Here is a 17867-nt window from a genome sequence, read left to right on the forward strand (position 1 = left end):
TAATTGGACACTAGCCCAACAGATATGTCCCCTGAAAATTTTCACTTAGCTGCAAATTGACATAGATACTGGGACTTCCTATTGGAACACTAGGTAAGAAAAGTAAGGAAGAATGGGGAAATAGAAGAATCCAGAGGGTCCTAGAAACCTACAAGAAGACCATTAAGGCTTGCAGATCTGGACCCAGGAGGACCATCTCAAACTACTGTACCAACCAAGGACAATTCATGCAGTAAACTTGGAACCCCTATCCAGATCTAGCCAATGGACAGCACATTCTCCACAATTGTGTGGAAGGTAGGGACTGACTTGGACATGAACTCTGACGCCTACTATTTAACCACTCCCCTTGGTGGGGAGACCTGGTGACACTCAGAGGAAGAGTAAGCAGGCTACCAGGAAGAGACATGATAGGCTGTGAACTTATAGTGGAGAAGAAGGTCCCCTTCTGTCACAGACCTAGGAGGGGAATAAGATGAAAGAGGGAGGGCGGCATGGGAAGATACAAGCAAGGGGATAGCAACTGAGATGTAATCTGGATAAATTACATGTCCCTCAGTAGAAGAATGGATAAAGAAACTGTGGTACATATACACTATGGAATACTATTCAGCTATTAAAAACAAGGAATTCCCGAAATTTGTGGATAAATGGATTGAGCTAGAAATGATCATAATGAGTGAGTTAACCCAGAAGCAGAAAGACTCAAATGGTATATACTCACTTATATCTGCATATTAGCCCAAGGGGCATGTCCCACGAAAGCCTTCACTTACCAGGAAACTGAGACAGAGGGGAGGACATTCTAGGGGGACTCTAGATGAGAGAATCATGGGAGAAAGGCAAAGTAGAAGGACCCAGAGGGTCCTAGAAGCCTACAAGTAGAACATTATGATAGGCAGATTTGGGCCCACAGGTCCCGCTCAAACTAAGGCACCAGCCAAGGACAATACAGGCGGTAAACCTTAAGCCCCTACCCAGATCTAGCCAATGGACAGAACACTCCCCACAGTAGAGTGGAGAGTGGGATATTACTTTCTCACATACTCTGGTGCCTCACCTTTGACCATGTCCCCTGGACGGGGAGACCTGGTGGCAATCAGAGGAAGGACAGCAAGTTACCAAGAAGAGACTTGATACCCTATGATCATATAGAGGGGGAGGTAATCCCCCTCAGGAACAGTCATAGGGGAGGAGAATAAGGGGAAATTGGGAGGGAGGGAAGAATGGAAGGATACAAGGGATGGGATAACCATTGAGATGTAACAAGAATAAATTAATAAAGGAGGAAAAAAATGAGGTACAGAGCTAAACAGAGTATTCTCAACAGAGGAATATTGAATGGGTGAGAAACACTTAAAAATGTTCAATGTCTTTAGTTTTAGGGAAATGCAAATCAAAATGACCTTGACATTCTATCTTAAACCTGTCATAATGGTTAAGATAAAAAACTCAAGTGACAGCACATGCTGGTGAGGATGTGGAGAAAGGGGAACACTCCTCTACTGCTGGTGGGTGGGCAAACTTGTAGAACCACTTTAGAAATCAATCTTGTGCTTTCTCAGAAAAGTGGTATATACTCACTTATAATATAGTGGGTGTTAGCCCAACATAGATATCCTCTGAGATACTCCACCCGGCAGGGGACAGGACAGATGCTGGGACTCACTTCTTGACTCTGGGTGGAGCTATGACAGTGGTACGGAAGAATGGGAGCAGGACAGAAGGACCCAGGGGGTTCAAGAGTCCCACAAGGAGACCATCAAGGCCAGTGCATCTTGACACACAGGGTCCTGCACAAACTGTCACACCTGGCAAGGACAATGCAAGCAGAGAACCTATAGCCTCTGTGCAGGTCTAGACAATGGACAGCTCATTCTACAAGGTTGTGGGGATAGTGGGGACTGCCTCTGAAAAGAACTAGGTGCCCCTGATTTGATCACTTCCCCATGGGGAAGCCTGGCAGGGACACAGCGGAAGGGAAAGCAGGCTATCCAGATGAGACCTTATAGGCTGTGGTCATATGGTCAGGGAGAAAGTCCCCTTCTGACAGAGGCCTAAGGGAGGGGAATAGGATCAAAGAGGGAGGGAGGGTAGGAATGGGAAGCTATAAGCAAGGGGATAACATTTTGGATATAATCTGAATAAATTATAATAAATTAAAATTTATAAAAGATGGAAATAATGGCACAATTTCTCAAGACTTGGCTGTGAATACTAAAACATTTTATAATTGGTATTATTTAAAAGTCCTGAGCACATAAAATCTGTAGTAAAATTAGTTCACATGATTTATTGAAGCTTTCATATAAGTAGTCAAATCTTTGATGAATAAGAAATGATCAGAGGAAAAAAAATTATAGGCTTAAAAATCTCAAGAAACTCTTTGGGTTCTTACCTTTTCCTCAGAGTGTCATCTGAACCTTTTGGCATTAAAAATACATATAGAAATTTCAATGAAAAATCTCATAATTTTGTTGGGTGTTTTAAATTGTAACTTATTATTTATGCCTTTTGTTTGATTCAGTTTTTGAGACAAGGTCTCCTTTAGCTTATTGTGGACTTGAACTCTCTTTGTAGCTGAGGGTGACCTTGAACGTCTGATCGTAAGACCTCCTCATCTAATGTGCGAAGATTACAGACAATCACCACTTCATCTTGAAAATGTAGTTTGTTTCTTGCTTTTAATTTATGTTGCTTCACACAAATAAGACACGCAGACTAGTTAATATATGTATGCATGTGATTGTCACTCGATGTGTTAATTACTTCTTTATGTCTCCATTTTCAATGCATTGACATGACTGACAGCCTATTTTGCTTCTAAATAACACACTACAGGATTCGAGAGCAAAGCATTTAATTTGGTTTTACAATAATGCATATGCTCAGGCACGTTGCAAAACAGCTAGTGAAGAAACACATAGAAGCATCACTGAGCTGTAACTGAGTGTACAATGTTCAACTACAAAAACTTCAGTATGGTTGGCTTGTGTAATTCAAATGACATATGTAATTATTATGTGCAATTTTACTGGGCATCCACATTTCTCTCCACAGATCTTCCTCACCTTAGTTTATTTACAGGAAAGTTTCCCACCTTATTATAAAACTATAACAACTCCTAATAATAATATTTCCCATTACTAGACCTCTGCTCTTTCTTACTCTCTCTGCTTTGTGTTTAAATCTCTGTATGTGATTCATTGTGTATCAGTATGATTGTGTATGTGAGATTGTATGATTATATGTAATTGTACATGTATGTGTGTGACTATTACATGTCTTAGTGCTTGTGTGTGTGTAAGAGAGACAGATTTTGTGACTGTACATATGCGCATTTATAGAAAGACGGCATGCTGATCACATTAAACAACTATTTTGTGTGTGAAATTGAGTACAATGGAAACTGAAATCATTAAAACTAACTTAGCTCTATGTTTCAGAAATCCTATCATGGAAATTTAACAAAGGAAATTGAAATTAAAGTGTTGTCAGCCTTTCATGTTCATATTAGCATTGTTTATAATCATTAATAAATTGAGTCAGTATAATTGTGAAGCAAATATTAAGTAGATTTTTGAAATGTGCTATTCATACTTAATAGACTACTAAGAAATCTTTTTAAAGGAAATTCTCTCATTTGAGGCAATGTTTAGAGACAGAATATATCATAAGTAAAGCACATTAATATATTTATTACAATATAAAAAGCAATAACATAGCGGTTAGCAGAGATGAGGAAGGATATAGGATGTTCAGTGTGGATCAGAAACTCACTTTAACCAGGAGACCTAACTTTTAGTGTCTTGTTGCAGTTTAGAGTGATGGCACTTAATGATATAATACATACTTCCAAACAGTAAGAAGATTTGTATATTCCCACTGCAAAGAATACAAATATATATGAGGTAAAAGTTCTAATTACTGATTGGCCAGTTTCAAATTATGTGTATTTATTGCAATTTCTCATGTAAGGATGTTTAAGTACTCTTTATCATTAAAAAAGAAGGCAAACATTTAATAATATTTAATACATTCAGATGATTAAATAAAATAAAATTAAATGAATGAAATGAATAAATAAAGTCAAGTTATTCATTTTAACTGCCTCATTTATAATGTGATACCTAAAATGGTAAGTTATTACAAGCTTTTTTTTTCCTGTATAACAAAATTAACCATGTTCTAGTCTAGAAAAGCTTTGCCCTAATTATATATTGGTATCATGCAAAGTATGTTTCCTGATTTCAGTAAAAGTAACATAGAAATAAATAATTAATAAAGAGATAGTGCCTAACTTCATGGAAATAAAGAAATATGCTTCTGAAGTAATTAAATGAAAATTCAAAATGTAAGCTAGAAAATGCTTTGAATTTAATGACAATGCCAATTTGACATTTGAAAGTTTCATGCATCATGTGCTTAGAATTATTTAATTGAATTGCAATATGAAACCTTGTCTTAAATGCAAGAAAATATCTATGTATTTATATTCTACCAAAATACAATTTTCCACTCTCTGGCATGAATTTAGAAGGACATAACCAGTAGAAGTATTTCTTAAATATTTAGACACATATTCACATGCAGAAATACATGAACACATATGCCTATTGAAACTTCAGTTTGCTGTGCACTAGTTGTTTCCATTGTTCACTACAAAGGATTTATTGGCTCTGATGTCACCGGATGTTGCCAGAGTTCAGCTTACAGAAATTGGTGAATGTTTTGGACAAATACTGACATGAAATCCAGTCATTCTCTCCAGTCATCACCAGTTTGACAAGGTTTATGTCTCTCATAGCTCACTGTGTTTCCTGAAACCAGGCAGGTATTTCTTCTTTCAGAAGGATTACCTCTATTTTAAGATACCCTGCTTCTAATGCCACCCTTTGATCTTTCCATCGCATAATGCTTGAAGCTCTCTTAAAATACTGAAACCAGAATGTAAATCTTCACTGTCTCCCAAAGATACTGAATAACTCCACAGAAACACTGCTATTGCTTTTTGTTTTGTTTGTGTTTTGAGGTTTCACATTTTTATTTAAGTTTTATTTTAGGTGATGTTAATTACAACATTTTAAGGAGAGGAGCTAATTCCACACAAAATTGAAGACGCTATAATGTACCAGAAGTCAGTTTAGATCCTTATTGTTGTCAGGGTGTGACTGCATCACCTGCCCAATTCAGAGCTGGAAATACCGGAAGCTATTTCGTACTCTGGTGCAATGGCAAATAATAATAATAATAATAATAATAATAATAATAATAATAATAATAATAATAATAATAATAATAATGGGGAAGGGGGAAGGAAAAAGAAGGAGGAAGGAAGAAAGAAAGAAAGAAAGAAAGAAAGAAAGAAAGAAAGAAAAGAAAAGAAAAGAAGAGAAAAGAAAAGATCAGTTTGATACTTGGCTTCAGGGTCTGAGTGTACTCTAAGCCAATCAGGCTAGAAATGAGCACTCTGGCTGAAAAAGGCATCAGGGTCTACTTGATATTTGGCTGCTATCCCAAAGCAAGTGTTACTTTTTCCTGCTATCTGGGAATAATTGACAGAGCCTCCAAATTCTTGTTCACCTTCTAATAAATGGAGCCACCAAACACTATCCCATCGTTCACGTTAGTAGGAAGCAGGAATTCGTCTGTCTTGTAGCCAACTGTGAAGTTGCTGTGGGTCACTAGGGATTTGGAATTCTAGAAATTCATTTGGCAGCCATCCATCCATCCATCCATCCAGCTCTCATAGCCAAGCACCAGAGCAGCCCAAATCAAGGGCCCAGCGATGTCAAAGTCCACCTTACTGTCTAGGTTGTTATGCTTCTTCTTGTACTCTGTCTTGATTTTAGTATTTTCCCCCAATTAGGCGAAAAAGATGAGTCAAAGGTAGGCTTCAGTCCACCTGTGAGCTGGTCTTCGGTATCTCTGTGCCCAGGGCATTGCCCGTGTTCCACTTCTCTGTAGACGTCAGCCTGTACCTATTCCACCCGTACTTGGTTTCCAGGCTGCCATTCACTTTGATGGTCTGTGTGTGGCAGAGCCTGAGGTCATAAATTGCAGTCCATTGACGGACTTCGTTTTCCAATCAAGTTTTATTAAGCCAAAACCCTAGCTCTTGTTGAAAATACCCCTGGCAGACTTGCCAGCATACATGGGAGGTGGTAGCTGTGGGAGAAGCAGCAGGCAGCTAAGGCGGATGTTGTTGCTAGCCAGAACAGTGTTTTATGCACACACCAAAGCATATATATTGAGCAATTGATAGCCTCTAAGAGAGAAAAGGTGGTATTCTCTAAGGATAGTCTCTTGTAAGGTCCCTAATAATTCCACTGTGTGCCAGTGGAAGGGCACACATGTATACTTGATGAGTTTTCAAAAGAAGAGGTCCTTATTTGGATGGGTGGAGTGAGGGAGTTGGTGAATATAATCAAAACATTTTTCAAAACATCAAAAGTACGTTTTTTAACAGAAGAAATTGCTCTGTCTTGCAACTCTTTCCCAAGCGCTTAGGAACATAATGACATTATTTATTATAATGTATTCAGATTACATCCCAATTGCTATCTCCTAGCTTGTATCTTCCCATTCCCCCACTCCCTCTGTCTTTTCCCTTATTCCCCTCCCCTAGACCTCTGACAGAAGGGGACATCCTCCTCCACCCTATGGCCACTGCCTATCAGGTATCATCTCGATAGCCTGCTCTCCCTTCCTCTCTGTACTCATTGGGCATCCCCACCAATGGAAGTGATCAGATTGGCGGCACCAGGTCATATCACACTTTATAAAAATTATCTTTTATCAATCATGTCTGTGGAGCTTACAGTGTTTGTAGCGCTCTGAGGTCATATCTTACATGTGACATGTGTGGCTGTCCTGAATCTGTCTCCATTCCATTAATCCTCTTTTTAGTTTTTGCGTATAAAGTAGAGAATTGATCTCTCAAGGTTTCCAAAGAACTGTATGGGTATTTTGATAAGGATTGCATTGAATCTGTAGATTCCTTTTGGTAAGATGGCTATTATTTTTACTATGTTGATTCTTCTGATTCATGGGCATGGGAGAATTTTTCATGATCTGATATCTTCTTCAATTTCTTTCTTCAGATACCTCAAGATATTTTCATACAGCTCTTTCACCTGCTTGGTTAGAGTTACACCAAGATACTTATACATTTTTTTTTGTTATTGTGAAGGGTGTAGTTTCCCTAAATTATTTCTCAGCATCTTTGTCATATATACAAGAGGGCTGCTGATTTTTAAAAAAATTAATCTTATATCGAGGCATTTTGTTGAAGGTGTTTATCAGCTATAGGAGTTCTCTGGTAGAATTTTGGGAGTCACCTATGTATACTATCATATCATTGGTGAATAGAGATACTTTCACTTCTTCCTTTCAGATGTAGATCCCCTTGATCTCCTTTTGCTGTCTTATTGCTCTGGCTAGAACTTCAAGTACTATATTAAAGAGATATGGGTAGAGTTGGCAGCTTTGTCTAATCCTTGATTTTAGTAGAATTGCTCTGAGTTTCTCTCCATTTAAAATGATGATGACTATCAGGTTGGGGTATATTGCCTTTATTAGGTTTAAGTATCTGCCTTTTATCCCTGATCTCTCCAAGACTTTGAACATGAATTGGTGTTGAATTTTGTCAAATGCTTTTTAGGCATCTAAGGAGATGATCATGTGGTAATGCTCTTTCCATTTCTATTTTGTGGAGTAGTTTGAAGAATATTTGTATTAGCTCTTCCTTGAAGGTCTGGTAGAATTATGTGCTGAAATTATCTGGTCCTGGTCCTTTGTCGGTTGGGTGACTTTTGATGACTACTTCTATTTCCACAGGAGAAATGGGACTGTTTAATTTGTTTAACTGATCTGGGTGCAATTTTGGTAGTTGGTATCTATTCATAAAACTTTATTAGATTTTCAAATTTTGTGGCATATAGGCTTTTGAGGTAGGATCTAATGATTCTTTGGAATTCTTCAGTGTCTGTTGTTATATCTCCATTTTCTTTTCTGATCTTGTTGATTTTTCTTTTAGTTAGCTTGACTAAGGGTCTTGTTGATTTTCTCCAAGAACCAGCTCTTGGTTTTGTTAATTCTTTGAATTGTTCTATTTGTTTCTAATTTATTGATTTCAACCCTGAAATTCATTATTTCCACCTGTCTACTCCTTTTTGGGTGTATCTGCTTCCTCCCACCCCAGGTATGTCCTTAAGTTGTTTGTATGACATGTTTCTAATCTCTTTATGAAGGCACTTCATGATATGAACTTTCCTCTTAACACTCCTTTCATTGTGTTCCATAAGTTTGGATATGTTGTACCTTCATTTTCATTGACTTTTAGGAAGTCCCTAATTTCTGTTTTTATTTCGTCCCTGACACAGTCATCATTGAGTAGAGAGATGATCGGTTTCCATCTATGTGGAGGCTTTTTGTCCAATAAAAAGACAAGGACTAACAAATGAATGTATAAATAGGACCCAACCTTCTGCTACATGCAAGAAACATACCTCAGCCACAAAGAAAAACATTATTGGAGAGTAAAGAGCTGGAAGAAGGTCTTCCAAGCAAACACAGGAAACTAGCTTAAGTAGCCATTCTAATACCTAATAAAATAGACAATTGATCAGAATTAATCAAAAGAGAGGAGGAATGACACGTTATCCTCATCAAACTAAAATCAACCAATATGATATCACAGTTTTGAACATATGTGCTCCAAATACAAAGACACCCACTTTAATAAATCTTAAACCACACATAAATACCCATACATCAATAGTGGGAGATTTCCAATATCCTCTTTCAACAAAGGACAGGTCAAGGAAACAAAGGCTAAACAGAGAGATGACACTAACAGATGTCATGATTCAAATGTGCCTAACAAATATTCACAGAACTTTGCACCCAAACGCAAAAAATTATACATTCTTCTCAGAACCTCATGAGCCATTCTCCAAAAACACCCTATAGTAGGTCACAAAGTGAGCCTCAAAAGATACCAGAAGATTGAGATAATACCTTCTATTCTATCAGACCACCGTGGTCAAAAGCTGGACATGTAATCCTCTTTTGTTTTCTCCATGAACCACAAGTCCCTAGGATTCTAAAATCATATCCATCACCATGAAACAAGAACCTCTGTCTGAAAATTAAATATTTGAACCTAATCACATCTAAAATTCAAATCATATTCAATTGGAATACTTTAAAACTTAGTATGTGACAGGCACTGTTAGGTAATTTTGACCTTGTTGTCTAATTCAATCTAAAAAATAGCTTCAGCTAAGGATTATGGTGATTATTTGTAGGAAAATAATTATAAAATTTGATTCAATGACTAACCATAATAACTACATAGAAGCCCGGAAGAGTCTTCATCATAAAGATGAAGATAATGATTGCCTTGGTTGGATTAATACAGATTGTTTCAATGTTAATAAAATTGTAAAATTTAAATAGTCACTGCCATCAGCAGCTCAAAGTTACATAGAAGTCCTTATATTCAAATCTGATACTTAGCCAAAATATTCACTTATAAAATGAATATAAAACAGTTGATTACGATAAAGTAAAATGTGCAACAAGAGTAGTGAGTATGGTTTCTTTGACATTACCAATAAAGATAAGGATTTTGAAGGGACTTTAATATTGTCAAAGGCCAGATAGAAAACCTGTAAGTGACAGGTGTAAAATCTGAATGTTGTACATAGCATTGTTTATGTCTGTGTGTGTCTGTGTACAGTGTGTATATTTGCCATGCATAACTGTGTATGACATTTGAAGAAGTCTTAAGTCTCATATAATCCAACCTTATAAACCTATCTTCAGTTTCTTGAGAATGATTCCTTATTCTACTTTTATGGTTTTACTGTTGCTTCATACTCACATATTGTTGCAGATTTAAAATGCATTTTATTTTTGAATAGCATTGTCTTCAATTCTAGGTGTACATTACTACTTATAATTTTCCCTGGATGATATAGATCAAAACTCCAACATTCATACATTCACAGTAAGTAATCTTACCCACTGAACCACTTTGTAGCTCAGGATTTTTTCAATGTGATACATCTGAATAGTTGTTTCTGAAGGAAAAAGAGGTTGTAGATACAACCCTGGAGATAGGATAATTTTGAAGTTACATATATTTGATAGTCCCACTGTGCATTGATCTTATTGATTTAGAGGGCCTTGTTTTCTTGGTGTCCTTGATCCCCTCTGGCTCTTACACTCTTTCTGTCTCCTCTTTCACAGAATTCCCTGAGCCCGGAGGGGAGAGATTTGATGGAAGGCATCCCTTTTATGGTGAAATGTTCCATGTCTTTGAATTTCTGCACATCGTCTGGCTGTTGGATTCTGAATTTGTTCCCATCTGTTGCTGAGGCAGAAGAAGAAGGCACTGTTCTATGAGTATCACTGGATGCCACTAGTAGTAATTTTATTGCTACATTATTTTAGTTGAACAATAATATTTGATTTTATCTGGATATCTGAGCTATCAAGTCTCTGGTTCTTAGTCACCTAAGCAGTGTTGTGTATGGATTCCATCTTGTGGAGTAGGCCACAAGTCAAACAAGATAGGTGTTAGGTATTCCAACAAGAGTCATGTCACCATTGCACTGGTATAACTTGCAGTCAGGACAGTATTGTAGATTGAAATCTTTGTAAATGAGCTGGTGTTTACATTTCCCCTTGGGTAGCTTACAGTTACCTTCCTGTACCTAAGGTGCTAGAACATAGAGGTGAAGTCTCTTTGTATTCACCAGATTGACCTCTCCATTTTCAAAGAGTCATGTAGGTATTGTCTTCTGCAATAGGACCTTGCTGTCAGTGTGTAAAGACCAATCTGTAGTCATGGTAACAGCTTGGGTTCTTTGGGGTTTACCATGGGGCCCTTTAGGTCGACACCTCAGTTAGATGCAATATATACTAAGTAAGGAAAGCTTTGTTTGGTGACAAGAGATGTCTAGCTGTAGCTCTTTCACACCCATTATTTGGTCATTTCATTTAGATTGCCTTCATATATATGTATTAGGATGCCTGTACTATATTATGTTTCTATTCTATCCATCCATGGGCCTTAATTTTAGATGTTTCCCCATATTTTCTACCTTAGCTGTATCTTCCCTTCCGGTACCCACTTTATCATCCCATTCCAGCCTCCTCCACCCATATAAAACTGTCTATTTTATTTCCCTTTTCTAGAGAGATCTCTGTCAACTGTCCCCATCCCATTCCCTTAATTTATACTCTAGTCCTATGGACTGTACCTTGTTTTTTTTTTTTTATTTAGTTAAAATAAAATTTTCAGCTAGTACATTTTATTTCATACTTTAGACATGTACACTATGTACTTTAGACTCTCTTGTTTGTCTCCCTTTGTCCAACTTGCCATTGTGGAAGAGTTAGGACTTAGTAGTAGGTACTAAATGACACAAACCCCACAACTAATTCTTCAAAGTAATAAACACTTATTGTGATATTTATTTTAAGATGGGGCCATAGAGGCTGTATGATTTCTCATAAAGAATATGGAAGTGTATATCTGTGTTTAGGAGAGTTAGAAACAACTCAGCTATTTCTGCAAAACTAAGACTGGGAAAATTATAACACAGGATAAATTATAGGAGACAACAGGCCTGACAAATGCTTCGAGTGAAATAGCCACAAACAGTTGGACTGTGAGTCAGTTTGTGTGTCTAATAAAAAGGCATTGCTAGGGATAGGCTTAGTATATTGATGATGGTCCCTAATTCCCTGGGAGAACAACTCAACAAAGTAGGTAACCTAAGACAACACTAATCTTGCAAAGATTTGAAAAAGGCAAGCACACATTGCAGTTTATTGCCTGCTTTATTAAGAAGGATTTATATTTTCCAGGAAACTCCATGTAATCATAGTGTTGCCACAGTTGCAAGACCTAGAGAAATGTCCACCATGTATCCCCAAGTCATACATACTACAAGAGTATTTTTCATAAACTTTCTAGACATTTATGCATTCATATCCTAACTCCTCCACTTCAGATTACAAAGAAAGGAACAGGAAAACAATAGCATGTGGAATCAGAGCATGAAAGTGCTTAATTCTACCCCTAGCAAGAAGTTACATATCACCTCAGATTTGGGGTGATTGGCTGTACTTCTAATGAACAGAACAAACATTGACTCACAAAGTAGACTCCCCAGAAACAAGTAAGAGGATCCTTTTGGAGAAACTAATGAAGACTCAAAGGCATTCATAGGTTCTTCCCAAGATAGAAATAATAAATTAAGTACAGCTCATTATCTAGCAGTGAAAATGAAGACGTAAATTCATTTTGAATAAACTAAAAAGAAAAAACCATAGAAGCAAATCCTGAGAGAATAGATTGATATTATCTAAATGGATCTTTTTCTAGCATCAAGAAGTTTACAAAGGTCTGTCCTATCTTCTCCCCCTCCCCTGACAGCTTCATCATTAGATATTATCTTATTTTACAAGTAAGGAAGATTAAGTTCCAGGATTAAAAAATAAATCAATTATTTTAGGACCAATGAATAACAAATATTGGCATTACATCGCATTCCTTTTCTAGAATGGGCTATGAGTGAATACTCCAAATCACATCATTTCTTAAAAAAGTGTCCATATCACTGTTCTATTGCTGTGAAAAGACACCATGACCTCAGCAACTCTTATAAATGATGCTTTTAACTGAGGCTTAGGTAGCATTGCAAAAGCTTGGTCCATTTTCATCATGCAGGGTGCATGGCTGCAGGTAGGCATGATGTGATGCTGGATACAGAAGTTAGAAAAGGGAGGGAAGAGAGGCAAGGGAGTTAGGGACAGAATGAATAGGCATGGTGGTACAGGCTTTTGAAACCTCAAAACCTTCTTCCAGTGACACACTTCCTCCAATGACACATCTAGTAATCCTCAAATAATGCAACTCCCTGATAACTAAGCACTCAAATATATGAGCCTATGAGGGCCATTCTTTTTCAAATGAGACACAATAAGAATATACATATATGTGTGCATGTAGATATACATAAGTACATATATATCGTAACTGTATCTGATGTAAGTGAGATGATTCAAGAAACACAACCAGCTATAAAGTGCATGTAATCACCTCAATTAGTTTTCTTTCTCCTGGGTTTTGTAAAGAGGTTAAATAATTACAGTACTCTATTTTTTTATTCTTAGGCAATACATTTGAGAGATATTTTGAAAATTATGTTTAGTTTTACAGTTTTAGGGATGGAGTTTCCCTGCTGCAAACTGTATTATGGTAGTTAGAATTGTAATAGAGACATTTGGAGGAGTTAGTTGGTGTCTACCTGAGTTTTAATACATAAATATACACTTAGTTAGGAAATTCACTTCCAGAAATGTTTCCTAAATGCAGCTCACATATGTGGACAAATATATACATATGGAAATGTTTTTTGTATTTACCAATACCAGATAAAAGGGACAGAAATTAAAAAGGTATTCACACCATGATATTTATTCTGGGGCATATCCTAGGGATCAATTATAAAGATTATATAAAAATGCATCATTTTACCATTGAAAGATCATGAAGCTGTATTTTTTAAATTTATTTTTGCACAAGAATAAGACCAACTTATTTACACACTCAGGAATCAAAAAGGAAAATTTCTTATGTATAATCTTGATTCCCTAAGGAGTGACAGTATGGTCAGGCATTAGCTTTTGAATGGCTATTTTCTTTTTGTATTAAAAATTTTTATTTTTACATATACATTTATATTACTACACATGTATTCAATAAACTACCTATAGCAAGAAGAAACATGACACAATCAGGAATTATACAAATGTCACATTCTTAGTGTTTTGGCTATTTGTATTTGACACCCTTGAAGAAAACATTTTTCCTATCTTGGTGTGTCTAAAATTCTGAATGTAAATCAATCTCCATCACATCTTGTTATTATCAACTTGAAACATCTATCTAGACCTCAAAACATCTTAACCCCTAAACAGTTGTTTCATTGTAAAACTAAGCTACCTGGTCTTCAACTCCATCAGAGACTTGAGAAGGAAGAAACTTGATTACCTGAGTATGCCAGGAGTGCAGGTTAGTAGCTTTCTAAATGAGAAGATGACAGAGACAGTTTGCTACCTGAATAGTCACCCAAAGCTCTCTATAATGTTGGAGCATATGAAGATGTGTTTTTAAGTGTGTTATTTGAGTCTGAACAGTAGCTCAGAACAAGTTACATTAGGATGAAAATGAGTTTCAAGTTTATTTCACTTGTGACATATAAACTAGGTCTGCTGCTCTTCAAACTGGCCTTGGGTAAATAAATAAAATTTATCTTTCTATTTTATAACTTTCATATGGTAAACCTTTTTATAAATATGTGCATGATAAATATAAATTAATAAAAATTTTAAGCATGTTCAGTCTGCAACTCTAAATGACACAATCACGTGTGCAGTTTTCAAGGTTTCTTTTGATGTTGACCCTGCACACTTATGTTTTTGGCAGCACTAAGGAAAACATCTATGAGGTTTCACTTACTCTAGGCAAGCACTCCATTCCTGGGTTACATACAGCACTAAGGCTGCACAGATTCTTGTATCCCTCTTCTACCTCTTCTGTTCTGGTCTTTTCTCTCTTTCTTTCTTTTTCCTTTTTTGAGTAATCTTTTTTTCATTTTAATTTATTATGCATTATTCAGATTACATCCAGATTGTTATCCCCCCACTTGCACCTTCCTACCTCCCTTCTTCTTCTGCCCTATTTCTCTCCCCTAGACCTCTGACAGAAGGGGATCTCCTCTTCCATTGTATGATGGCCGGCTATCAGGTCTCATCCAGATAGCCTACTTCTCCTTCCTCCATGTGCCTGTTGGCCCTCCACATCAAGGGGAAGTGATCAAATTGGGGCAACAGAGCTCATGTTTGAGGCAGTCCCTGCTCCCTACACAACCATGGGGAATGAGCCGATCAGGGGGTCTAGGCTCTCTGCATTCATTTTCTTTGGTTGGTGCACAGTTTGTACAGAACACCCTGGGTCCTGATTGCCCAGCCTTGATGGCCTCCTTGTGGGACTCTTGAATCCCCTGGGACCTTTCACCCCCAACTCTTCCATACCACTCTCAGAGCTCTGGCCAGAGTCTAGCAGAGTCCCAGCATCTGTTCCAATTCCCCAGTGGGTGGAGACTCTCAGGGGACATCAATGTTGTTCTAATATCCACTTATAATTGAGTATATACCATTCCTGTCATTTTGGATCTGGGTAACCTCATTCAGGATGATCATTTTTAGTTCCATCCATTTGCCTGCAAATTTTAAGATTTCCTTGGTTTTGATAGTGAATAGTATTCCATTGTGTAAATGTACCACCGTTTCTTTATCTATTCTCTAGTTGAGGGACATTCAGGTTGTTTTCAGATTCTGGCTATTAAAAATAAAGCTTCTATAAACATAGTTGAGCAAATGTTGTAATTTGTTGTTGTAATTTGATCATTTTTTAGGTGTATGCCCAGGTGTGGTATAGCTCGGTCTTGAGGTAGCACTTTTCCCAGTATTCTGAGGAAGCACCAGATTGATTTCCAATGTAGTTATAGAAGTTTGTACTCCCACCAGTAACGGAGCAGTATTCCCCTTTCACCACCTCCTTGCCAGCATGTGATGTCACTTGAGTTTTCAATCTTAGCCATTCTTGTAGGTATACGATGGAATCTCAGCATCATTTTGATTTGGCTTTCCTTGATAACTAAGGATGTTGAGCATTTCTTAGGTGGTAATTGGCCATTAATTGTTCCTCTGTTGTTCATCTTACAGACTGAGCTGTAGGTATTATGTTCAGGAACTTTTCTCCTGTGCCTTGAGTTCAAGACTCTTCCCCAGTTTTTCTTCTAACTGATTTATTGTGTCTCGTTTTACATTTATGTCTTTAATCCACTTGGACTTTAGCTTTGCACAGGGTGATATATGAGTCTATTTTCATTCTTCTACAAGTAGATATCTAATTAGACCAGCACCATTTGTTGAAGATGATGTCCTTTTTCCATTGCATGGCTTTGGCTTCTTTTTCAAAGTTCAAGTGTCTATAGCTATGTGAGTTTATTTCTGGATCTTCCATTTCATTCCATTGATCAACCAGCCTATTTCTATGCCAGTACTATATTGTTTTTATTACTGTTGCTCTATAATATAGCTTGAGGTCCCAGATGGGGATTCCTCTAGATATTTTATTGTACAGGATCATTTTAGAAATTCTGGGTTTTCTGTTTTTCCATATGAAGTTGAGAATTGATCTTTCAAGGTCTGTCAAGAATTTTGTAGGCATTTTGATAGGGATTGCATTGAATCGGTGATTGTTTTTGGTAAGTTGGTCATTTTTACTAGGTTGATCCTTCTGATCCACACACATGGGACATCTGTCCATATTCAGATATCTTCTTCAATTTCTTTCTTCAGACTTAAAATGATTTCATACAAGCCTTTCACTTGTTTGGTTAGATTTATACTTTATATTATTTGTGGCTGTTATGCAGGATGTAATTTTACTAACTTCTTTTTCAGCTTGCTTGTCATTTGTATACAGGAAGACTATTGATTTTTTAAATTCGCCTTGTATCCAGCCACTTTGTTGTAATTGTTTATCAGCTTTACATATCCTTGATGAAAATTTGGGATCACTTTATCACTATAATATCATCTGCAAATACATATACTTTGATTTCTAATTTTTTGATGTAGATCCCATTAATCTCCTTTTGTTGTCTTATTGCTCTAGCTAGACCTTCAAGTACTACATTGTAGAGATATATAAAGAGTACAAAGCCTTGTCTAGTCCCTGATTTTAGTAGAGTTTCTTTGAGCTTCTCTCCATTTAATTTGTGTTGGCTACCAGCATGCTATATATAGCCTTTATTATGTTTAGGTATGTGCCTTGTGTCATTGATCTCTTTGAGAAATTAAACATGAAATTGGTGTTTGTGTTTTGCCAAATGCTTTTTCATCATATGGAGATGATAATATGCTTTTTTTCAGTCTGTTTATATGTTGTGTTACATTAACAGATTTTTACATATTGAACCATCCCTGCATTCCTGGGATGAAACCTACTTGGTCATGGTGAATGATATTTTCGATATGTTCTTGGATTCAGTTTGGGAATATTTTATTGAATATTTTTTGCATCAATGTTCATAAAAGAAATTGGCACATATTTATCTTTCTTTGTTGGATCACCTTGGACTAAAGCTGAACCTCGAAAACAACAGAAACAACAAGAAGTCTGCACACACGTGGAAACTGAACAACTGTCTACATGACAATAGTTTTTCAGGGAAGAAATAAAGAAATTAGGGACTTCCTAAAATTCAATGAAAATTAAAGTATAACATACCTAAATTTATCGAACACTTTGAAAGCAGTGCTAAGTCATATTACTAAGTGCCTTCATAAAGAGATTAGAAACATCTCATAAGGCAATTTAATGATACATCTCAAAGCCGTAGGGGGAAAAAAAAGAAGCAGAAATACTGGAAAGGATTTATAAATGTCCTTACTATATATTATTTAAAATGGTCTATTTATTTAGACAGAAAAGGGGAATTGTTGGAGCTTAGTCTGATGTACTTTTATGCTAATTACTGCTTGCTGTCTCTGTGCCCCAAGATTGCTATGTAACCTTGCCTAAGAAACTTGTTCCTGTTTGACCAAAGAGGTCAACACACCTGGGCAGAGCAAAAGGAACAGATGTGGCTAAAGAAGACAAAAAGTCCATCAGCTAGGAATACAGATGTAAAGTACAATCACCTCAGATCCCAGACTTTGCTTTTCCCACAATACTTTATATTGCTTCTGCCTGCTCTTATGTTATCTTATGA

At 36.7% G+C, this 17867-nt stretch overlaps 1 pseudogene across 1 annotated transcript in view; it reads right to left on the bottom strand.

Moving 5' to 3' along the window:
- Positions 1 to 2547: 2547 nt before the first annotated feature.
- Positions 2548 to 17867, bottom strand: part of LOC311603413 (non-selective voltage-gated ion channel VDAC1-like) — a 15410-nt pseudogene continuing 90 nt past the window's right edge. Inside the window, exons 2-5 of the transcript in view lie at positions 10233 to 10381; positions 5626 to 6168; positions 5401 to 5475; positions 2548 to 2697 (exon numbers count right to left, since the gene is read on the bottom strand). The product of the transcript in view is annotated as a non-selective voltage-gated ion channel VDAC1-like (transcript). The remainder of the gene's footprint in view (positions 2698 to 5400; positions 5476 to 5625; positions 6169 to 10232; positions 10382 to 17867) is intronic.

This window comes from Acomys minous (assembly GCF_964271855.1).
Source record: "Acomys minous genome assembly, chromosome: 8".
Lineage (NCBI taxonomy): Eukaryota > Metazoa > Chordata > Mammalia > Rodentia > Muridae > Acomys > Acomys minous.